The 10,547-nt window shown below is 39.7% G+C and overlaps 1 long non-coding RNA gene across 1 annotated transcript; it reads left to right on the forward strand.

Annotated features, from left to right (window-relative positions):
- The first annotated feature begins 2,097 nt into the window (after positions 1-2,097).
- Positions 2,098-9,957, forward strand: LOC144293870 (uncharacterized). The gene is made up of 3 exons (XR_013361246.1): positions 2,098-5,161; positions 6,827-6,932; positions 7,344-9,957. It is a non-coding gene; the product is annotated as an uncharacterized LOC144293870 (long non-coding RNA).
- The last annotated feature ends 590 nt before the right edge of the window (positions 9,958-10,547 follow it).

Raw genomic sequence — 10,547 nt, forward strand, 5'->3', positions numbered from 1 at the left:
GAATATGATGCCAACACTTTTCATCTTTCCTAAATCGTGTATTAGCCTTTGCCTATCCAAGACATTTTGAGAACAGCTGTGGGTAAGTTGGCTTATGGCTCATCCAAGCTTGGATGGGCATAAGATGCCACCGAGATTAGGTTTGTCAAAGCTATTGGTCCATCCTGACAGATACAGAAAGTGGGAAAGGAAGAGGTGTATTACTGGAATAAAATTGTACTATATGGCATTGGCTTAGAGTTAGGTGGTAAGCAGTGAGGAAGCTATATTGAGGGCTGGAGAAGTAGAGATTCATGTTGTTAGTGAAAAGCTATTTGATAAAATGATGTTTTTGTTTTTTTTTTTTAAATGTAAGAGGAAGACCACATACCTAATAAGTCCTCAGGTCCAGAGCAAAGAATGGAGAGTGGGGTCTTGGTTTGTGTGAATGTTATTGGCTGTGATGACATGGTACTGCAAGAATCCTGTGTGTTCAGGAAGGACTCAGCTGGTGTAAAAGTAAAAATGAAAGGAAGTTTCAGAGATTCCAGAAATGTGGCACCTTAAAGGGAGGGAAAGCCCAGTAATTGGAAGCCCCAACTAGGAAGAGATAAGATTTTTAAAAGATTTGACCTATAAAAGCTCAGTAGAACTTAGCTGGATAAAGCACTAAGGGCATACAGCTTCATTTTGGCCTTTTAGTTCAAGCTGGTAGCTGGTAGGCTGGTAACTGCCTTTACATCAAGAGAGAAGCAAGGGAAGGGGTGAGAAAGCACTTTGAGATTTGAGTATTAGGACCAGGAAAGAACCTTGATGATGATTAGTACATGGAACTGAAAGCAAATAGATTAGCAACATAGTATCTGGAGGAATTAAATTTTGTAAGGAACAGAAAACCTGGCCCAAAAACAGTTTTGACTGTTCAAGACTTAAACAGTTGTCAGAGTGGCAGTGGTGTGCAGTGGGAGGCAAGCTTAGGCCTCACGGTCTTCCATACACGAAACATCCTAGGAACTTGTCTTCTCTGTCAGCAGCCAAGCCATTTGCTAGTTCTCAGGAAATGGACACAATGAATTGAACAAATTGGATAACTAATAGACATTTCATTTCAGATTTACAATATCGAAAGGTGAACATTTGCAACTTCTGATTCTGACCAAAGTGGACTAATAGACCAGGTTTACTTCCACCCAAAACAACTAAAAAATTAGACAAATATATAAAACAATGTCATTAAATAATTGGCAATGAAGAAGCAATGAAGAAGGGTGATCCCTGAAGGATGAGAAGCAAATGAAATGCACCCTGTGATGGCCCCAGCCTTATGCCTGGAGGGGAAGACCCAGGGAGAGCTTGGCAGTCTCCTCAAGTTAAGGTGATAGAGCTAGGAGGCCAGAGTGGCTTGACTTTGCCAGGCCGATCATCAGAAAGGAACAGTTGCACAGAGAACTCTAGAAATCTAGAGAAGGTCCCTGGAGTGTTCAGCTGAGTACTGGCCATGCATGTGTATGAGGAAATTTCATAAGGCAGGGGAAAGTATCACCTGAAAAGGGCCAAAGAGAAAATCCCTGTAGTTCACACAGAGACAGACAATGCCTGTTCCCACAACCCAGAGAAGAAAGTTTCATAAGTCACAGGGCATCAGATAGAATGTACAGAAGAGTTTACTTCAGTTGGGAGGGGGGGGAAGTAGACCCATACTAAACACTACCTCTCTAACAAAGCTCAAACCAAGACCCAAAAGAATTAAACTGGTTTCAAGTAACTTAATCATGCCCAACAAGAATCAAACATATTTGTAGGAATACAAAAATATCTAGCACCCAAGAGGGTAAAATTCTAAATGTCTGGCATACACTCAAAGATTGCCAGGTCTGCAAAGCAGCAAAAATACGTGATCCATAATGAAGAGAAAAATCAATTAACAAAAACTAACCCAGAGATTATGTACATGATAGAATCAGTAGGTTGGGATTTTAACACAATTATCAGAACTATGATCCATATGTTCAGGAAGATAGATTAAAGCTTGAACATGTTAAATAGACATGGAAGATATAAAGAATAACCAAATTAAACTTAGAGCCATGAACACTTCAATGCCTGGGATGTAAAAAAGACACAGGATGTTACATAAGGTAGATACTGGAGGAGAGAAGATTAGTGAATTTGAAGACAGAGTGGTAGAAGTAACCCAATATAAAACACAAAGGAGAAATACTCCAAACAAAGCATCAGTGGACTCTAGGACATCAGGCATCCTACTATACATGTAACTAGAGTCGCTGAAGGAGTGGAGGGGAGAAAAGAGATGAAAAACATTTTTTTTCAGCTTTATTGAGATATAGTTAACATATAACATTATATAAGTTTGATGTGCTGTTTACAGTGTGTTGTTTTGATACACATAAGTATATCACATAAGTGTATACACATAAAGATATATTGCAACTGATTATTACCACCATAGCATTAGCTAATACCTCCATCACATTGTATGATTACTGTTTCTTTTTTTGTGCTGAGAATGTTTAAGATCTACTGTCTTAGTAACTTTCAAGCGTACAATACAGTACTGTCAACTATAATCACCATACTGTACATCAGATCCCCAGGATTTAACTTGAAGCTAGAAGTTTGTACCCTTCGACCAACATCTCCCCATTCCCCTACCCACCAGCCTCTGGTAACCATCATTCTGGCTTTTTATTTTTTAGATTCCACAAATGAAGGGTCATAAGTATTTGTCTTTCTCTGCCTGACTTATTTTACTTAGCATAATGCCTTCAAGGTCCATCCATGCAGGATTTCCTTCTTTCTCATGGCTAAATAATGTTCCACTGTATGTCGATACATACCCAGAAGTAGGATTGCTGGATCCTATTAGGATCATCTGGTAGTTTTGTTTTTTTTTGTTTGTTTTGTTTTTGTTGTTGTTGTTGTTGCCTTTTATTTTCCAAACTAGATGAAAACAATGAACTTAGATATCCAAGATACAGCAAATCTCATACAGAAGAATACACTAAGATGCTCCATAAATTGCTTAAAACGAAATAAAGAAAAAAAATCTTAAAAGTAGCTAGAGGGGGAAAAAGATGTATATTTCTCATTGCAATAAATGCAAAATAGAAATATAATCTAAAAACATTGTTTAAGTGCCGAAAAATAAGAACTGTCACCCTAGAATTTTTTACCTAGTGAAAATATCTTGATGTGATATAACACCATTTGAAAGTAGACTGACAAGTATTATATGTATGCTATAAACTCTAAAGCAACAACTAAAACAGCATAGAGTTATTGCTTATAAGCCAACGAAGGAGAAGGAGATAAAAAAAATCCTTGATTGATCCAAGAGTAGGCTGAAAAAGAGAGAAAAGAGAACAAAGGACAGATGAAATTTGGCACTGTTAGAACAGTGCCAAACTATTTACCCTATCCTAAGTAATACAGGTGAATAAGTAGGCAAAGAGGTGGATATGATATAGATGGTGGGAGTGGGTGGTAGGTAAGTAGATGGGTAAGTGAAAAGTTGAAGGTCATGGAGTGCATACATTTATCTCCAGGTCTTAGATTCTTCCGGAGTTTGGGGGGCCTTGACCTTGGTTCCTGATATACCTAGTGACTACTTAATTTCAGCCTATTTTCTTCCCTGGGAAAGACCTGTAAGGAGATGTATCATGAAAGATGGATTGAATTTAGACACCAAGAAAGAGAAGGGGATGGTTTTTCAGGAAAAGATAAAAGATAAGCAAAGATAGTAGAGAAAAAAAAATCAGAGACAGCTAGAATACCCATAGGAATTGAAAGAAGGTATAGGATCAGGAGGGTATGAAAGCAAAAAAAGTTGAATGCCTAACCCTAGTACAGTTACTTCAATGACTGCTATTACTGTTAGTTTATTGAGTAGTTACTATGTTCCATAAGGTTTGCTAGAGGTGGTACATATCTTGTAGCTACCCTCTGAAGTTGGTATTATTACCCTAATGTTATATGTAAGTATATTAACAAAAAGAGATAGATTAACATGGCTATGGACACATAGTGGGTAAATGTCTCAGCTGGAATTCAAACCTGGACGATTGGTGACCCCAATCTGGTCCTTTTGTTGCCTCATGGAAACAATCTTCTCCCTGGGTGGACTATGTAGTAGTTTGAGAGGTCTTACTATCTTCATAGGCCCTCCGCCTTGGGATGCTATATTTTCTTCAGGACTTGTGATCCTTAGAAATAAGTCCAAAAACATCGTTTGACCTGGGGTGGTCCTGGTACTGGGCCTCAGAAACTCAGGAAACAGAGAGTGAGTACCTTAAAGGGGGCACGGCTTTCTCTCATCAGTCTTGCTCACTCTGGGCAAGAGTCCCCCTCCTCTTAGGGACCCTGGAGATTGGGGGAGAGCTTTCTGTACTGGCTTTGAATCCCAGGTCTCACCAGATGTATGACCCCAGACTAATCCCTTTATTATTCTGAGCCTCAGTTTCTTATATATATATATATATATATATATATTGGTGTTCAATTTGCCAACATATAGAATAACACCCAGTGCTCATCCCATCAAGTTGAGCCTCAGTTTCTTTATTTGTAAAAAGAGAGTATAGGTCTTAGCTCTTGGATGAGCAGGTGTTATCAAATGCTCCACCAAGCTGGGTCATTTCTCCCTTAAACAAACAAACAGACAAACAAACAGACAAACAAAAACAGTGAGAGGCTGGGAGGGGTGGCTGGCATCATGCAGGGACTGGCTCTGGTTGCACTGAACTCAGGGTGCTAAGATAAAGTGAGAGGAGACAGGATAGGGACAGCCTTTAACCTCAGACAGTGCAGGGTTCTGTTCCCCGCTCTGCCACCTACTGGCTGTACTTGCACTTTGTATAAGTTCTGAACATTTCTGAGATGTGGTTTCCTCAGCTCTGAAGGGGGATAATCATGGGGCCTACCTCAAATGGAGTATCAGGAGAACTCAATGACAAGTGTCTGCCAGGGCCTGGCCTGGAGCTGGGGACACAGCTATTTTGTGCTATTTTTGGGACATTGTGCTATTTTTAGCACAGTAACACAAGGGGCCTGATGAGGGGTGGATTCCTGGCATACAGGGCAAGCAGCTCCTCTCCTTGCTCCTCCCAGCCTAGCGTTTGGCTAAACAATGTCAGGGTTGGCAACTAAAGACAGAAGCATGAGGGTAAGGCCTTTTTTCTTTTGTGACTAAAGCATGTTTACTAGAGAACAACCAAGGGTACCAAGGGTTAGGTTTCCCTAGCCCTGGGGAATGCTCTGGGGGTCTTGGAGGGAGCCCTGAAATTAGCAGTGCCTGGCTAGGTCTGAACCTCTCCCATGACCCTTGACCAACTCAACACTGCTTCCTGAACCTTCTTTGCCGCCTGTCTCCAGGGATCAGGGTTCCTAGGAGCTGCTGTTTTTGCTACTAAGAATCTTACTATTAAAACTTCTGGGGAATTGGGGGCTGGGCAGCACCTGGGTGGCTCAGTTAGTGAAGTATCTGCCTTCAGGTCATGATCCTGGGGTCCTGGAATTGAGCCCTGTATTGGGCTCCCTGCTCAATAGGAGCCTGCTTTTCCCTCTCCCTCTGCCTCTACCCCTGCTTGTGTTCTCTCTCTGTGTCAAATAAATAAATAAAATCATTTAAAAAATCAAAAACATTAAAAAAACTGTGGGACCCCAGAGGGTCCCTTTCCTAATCTGATAGATGAAGTATTGGTATATCAATGTTATCTAAATTTCAGATGTTTGCGTATTATCTGTGTGTTGGGCTGTATTTGTATAGAATCTGTTCCATTATTTACTTAACACTCTTCTTTAAAAAGACCTATTTAAAAAAAAACCCTTAAGTGTAATCATTTTATATATATATATTTTTTTAATTATTTATGATAGTCACAGAGAGAGAGAGAGAGGGGCAGAGACACAGGCAGAGGGAGAAGCAGGCTCCATGCACCGGGAGCCCGATGTGGGATTCGATCCCGGGTCTCCAGGATCGCGCCCCGGGCCAAAGGCAGGCGCCAAACCGCTGCGCCACCCAGGGATCCCAAGTGTAATCATTTTAAAAGGCAACTTAACATATGTCTATGATAAATAGAAAACCTGACATGACATGAGTAAGAAGTGTCATAAATATAAGTAATATGCTTAGAACAACAATGTGTGTCCCATCCTATATACAGTGATCCCACATATCACACTTAGAAAATGCAGGGCTAGATCCTATGGCTCCTCCCAGCTCCATGCTTCCCTGACCTCTGTCTCTTCCTCCTTTCCGGGAACACAGCCGAGTTGGGGAACACACCCCCACAGTCATTATTCTTTGCCCTGCTGTTATCTCTGTGGACCAGCAAATCCTCCTTGTGATTTTGCAGGGTAAGGGACAGAGGTCTGGAGCTCCTGTGTCCAGAGAGGCCTCTGATGTTGGGACAAGCAGTATAATCCAAAGAGGAAGTCCCCTTTGTTATTTAGTCCCACCTAAAGAATCTCAGACATTCTCTGAGAAGAATAACAGCAGAGATTACATCAGCAGCCTGTCCTCAGGCCCCAGGGGACACAGGCATCCCCTGGGCAGCCGCAAAGAGACAGATAGCACACCCTCACTTGGGGACTAAGAGCTGCTCTCACTTTCTGAGGCCAGCTCTTTCGAGAATGTCAGGAAGAGCAGGGCAGGAAGGTAGAAGCCAGGGACGTGTGTGTGCTTAGGTCATGTCCAGAGCAAAGAAGCGGCCAGAGGGCTCTATGGGGCTTCTTTGTTGCAAGTATGACATCTAATATTGATTGAGGCCTGGCATGTGTTCAGGCCTTGTCATGAATGATCTCATCAGGCTTTATCTCTTTCATTCAGAGATTGGTTTGAGGAGGAAGAGAGCTGGTGAGGGGCAGAGGAACTCCAACCCAGGACTGTTGGGACTGCAGCACTACTACCTTGCTTTCCTGAGTAATGTCTCTGGGTAACCTCTCTCTTCTCATCATTTCCTGTTATTCCTTCCTTCTCCATCACCTCTTGATTTATTAAAATAATTACTGACAATTTATTGTATGCTAATCCTGGACTTTGCATGAACCACAGAGAACTTCTCCCACTCTGTACTGTCTCTAGTTCTCCTATTCTCTCTTAATTTTTGAAAATCTATTTTATTAGAGTAATTTTTAGATACTATAGATTTACATACAATAAAATGTATCCTTTTTAAGTATTTTAAAAATGTATACACTTGAATAGCCAGAACTCAGACCAACATGTAGAACATGTGCATCACCCCCAGAAGTTCTTTCCAGTCCCTTTGTAAGCCAATCCCTCCCCCACCCCAGGAAAGTACCAGTCTATTTCTGTCATTATAGATTAGTTTTTCCTTTTCTAGGACTTCATATAAATGAAATCATACACAGGATCCCTGGGTGGCTCAGCGATTGAGAGTCTGCCTTTGGCTCAGCGCGTGATCCTGGGATCCAGAATTAAGTCCCACATCGGGCTCCCTGCATGGAGCCTGCTTTTCTCTCTGCCTATGTCTCTGCCTCTCTCTCTGTGTCTCTCATGAATAAATAATTAAATCTTAAAAACAAATAAATGAAATCATACAGTATATATTCTTTTATGTCCAGCTTTGTTTGCCCAGCATAATGTTTTAGAGATTTAGTCCATTTTTATTGCTGAGTAGTATTCCGTGGTGTGCATATACTACAATATGTTTACCCATTCATCTGTGGAATATATCTGGTTTGTTTCCAGTCTGGGGCCTATTCTGGTACAGCTGTCATGAATATTTGTGTACAAGTTTTTTTGTAGACATATGTTTTTATTTCTCCTAAAACCTTGGAGTGAGATTGCTAGGTCATATGGCAAGAATGTGTTTTACTTTATAAGAAACTGTATAAAACTGTTTTTTACCATTTTCATTCCCATGATGTATGAGCAATGTCTGAGAGTTTTGGTTGCTCCACATTCTCACCAACATTTTGTGTTGTCTGTTTTTAAATTTTAACCATTCTTGTGAGTCATTGCATATATAGTGGTTTCTCATTGTTGTTTTAATCCATTATTCACTGATTACTAATGGCTTGAGCATCCTTGCATGTGCTATTCATGTGCTATGTCATTCATAAGTTTTCTTTTATAAAGTATCTGTTGGAATCTTTTGCCCATTTAAAAAAATTGGGTTGTTTGTATTATTATTATGATTATTATCATAATCATTATTATTTTGAAAGAGAGAGCATGTGAACAGGGGGAGGGGCTGAGGGAGAGAATCCCACACAGGCCCCATGCCCAGTGTGGAGCCCAATGCAGGTTCCAATCCCATAACCCCAAGATCACGATCAAGCTGAAAACAAGAGTCAGATGCTCAACTGACTAAGCCATTCTGGATGCCCCTATTTGTCATCTTACTATTGAGTTGTGAAAGTTCTTTATATATTCTAGATGCAATTTTTTTTCTAACATGAATATTTTCTCTTGGTTTGTAGCTTCTCATTTTCTCAGTAGTATCTGTTGAGCAGAAGTTTTTAATTTTTATAAAATCTAAGTGATCACTTTTTCTCTTCTAGTTAGTGCTTTTTGTATCCTGTTTAAGAAATCTTTGCTTTTCCCTAGGTCACAAAGATTTAATCCTATATTCTAGAAATTTTATAGTTTTGGCTTTTACATTTAAGTCCATGCTCCAGTTCAAATTAATTTTTGTATATAATGTAAGGTAAGAATTGAGGAGCCTTTTTCCCTTTACAGATATTCAGTTGTTCCAGCATTACTGAAAAGATGATATCATTTGTGGAATATCAATTGACCATTTATGCATAGGTTTATTTCTATACCATCTAATCTGTCCATTGATCTTACACCTATAACACACTTTTTTGATTACTATAGCTTTCTAGTATATCTGAAAATCAAGTATAGTATAAGTTCTTCAAATTTGTTCTTCTCTTTCAAGATTATTTTGATTTTTACATCCTTAGTTATTTCCGTATAAATTTTTTTAAAAGATTTTATTTATTTATTCATAGAGACACACAGAGAGAGGCAGAGACACAGGCAGAGGGAGAAGCAGGCTCCATGCAGAGAGCCTGATGTGGGACTTGATCCAGGGTCTCCAGGATCACACCCTGGGCTGCAGGCAGTGCTAAACCGCTGCACCACCGGGGCTGCCCTCCATATAAATTTTCATATCAGTTTTCCTATTCCTATCAGAACTACCTTCTGGGATTTTGGTTGGAATAGTATTGAGTCTATAGTTCAAATTGAAGGAGAATTGACATCTTAACAATGTAGGGTCTTCCAACCATGAATATAGCATATCTCTTTGTTTTTTAAAGATTTTATTTAGTTTCTTTTAATAATATTTTATAATTTTTAGTGAACAGGATGTGTTCATACTTTGTGAAATTTATCTCTTTCATATATTTTGATATTATAATTGGTAGTTTTAGTTTCATTTTTCAGTTCATTGCTGGTATATAGAAATAAGATTGATTTTTATATATTGACTTTGTGTCCTACAAACTTTCTAAATTCTCTTATTTCTTCTAGTAACTTCTTTTGGTAGATTTCTTAAGATTTTTAACATATATGAGCATGTTGTCTGCAAAATAAAGACAGTTTGGCTTCTTCCTTTCCAATCCTTATCTTTTTATTTCTTTTTCTTGCCTTATTACCTAGGCTAGTACCTCCAGTATTCTGTTGAATAGAAGTGGTAAGAAATACATCTTAGGACCATTCTTGGTTTCTTTCTTGATTTCCCACATAATGCCATTATTAGATCTTATGATTCTTCTTTTGAAATATGTCCAGAGTCAGATGACCTCTTATATACTCTATATAGTGAGCTAGTTAAATGCACGGACTCTAGATCCAGAATGCCTGAATTAAAATCTTGACTTTACCAGCTACCTGCTCTGTATGTTTGGGCAGTTACCTAACCTCTTTGTCTCAGTTTTCTGATTTATATAAAGAGTATGTATAATTATACCTACTTCATAGTTTGTTTTTGTTGTTGTTGTTTTTTTGCTTTGCTTTGTTTCTTTGTGTAAGGATTAAGCCTTGGCTCATGGGAAGTGCACACTGAATATCAGTATCAAGTAGTTCTGTAAGTGATTTCACACTTCCAGCTCTGCCCCTACTTCAGGCTATTCTCAACGTAGAAACCAGATGGATCCTATTAAAAGGTAATTCAGAGCATGTCACTCTCCAGTTCAAAACCCTCTAGTGGTTCCCATTTCATTCATGGTAAAAGTCAAAGACTTTACAATAGCCTGCTAGTCTAGGTTATGTAGGCTTAATGAAACCCCACACCTCACTGTTCAGACACTCCCCTCTTCAGGGAGTGGACTACAGGAAGCATAGTAGCTCAGCCGGAAATTGCATGAGTGGTTAGGGGCAGGTAAGAGTAGCTGCCCACTCCCATTGTGGGGCTGCCCTGCCCTTCAGGAAGTGTATTCTTGCCCAGCCCAAACTCTTGTTCCCTCCCTGAGATAACAGGGACTTGTCACTGCACACAGGCTAAATGAATGAGTGAGCTTGAGAGGCTGGGGAGAACAGCAAGGTCAGCCTATTCAAGTTGACTAATTTCTTC

This window comes from Canis aureus, chromosome 22 (genome assembly GCF_053574225.1).
Source record: "Canis aureus isolate CA01 chromosome 22, VMU_Caureus_v.1.0, whole genome shotgun sequence".
NCBI classification, from domain to species: Eukaryota; Metazoa; Chordata; class Mammalia; order Carnivora; family Canidae; genus Canis; species Canis aureus.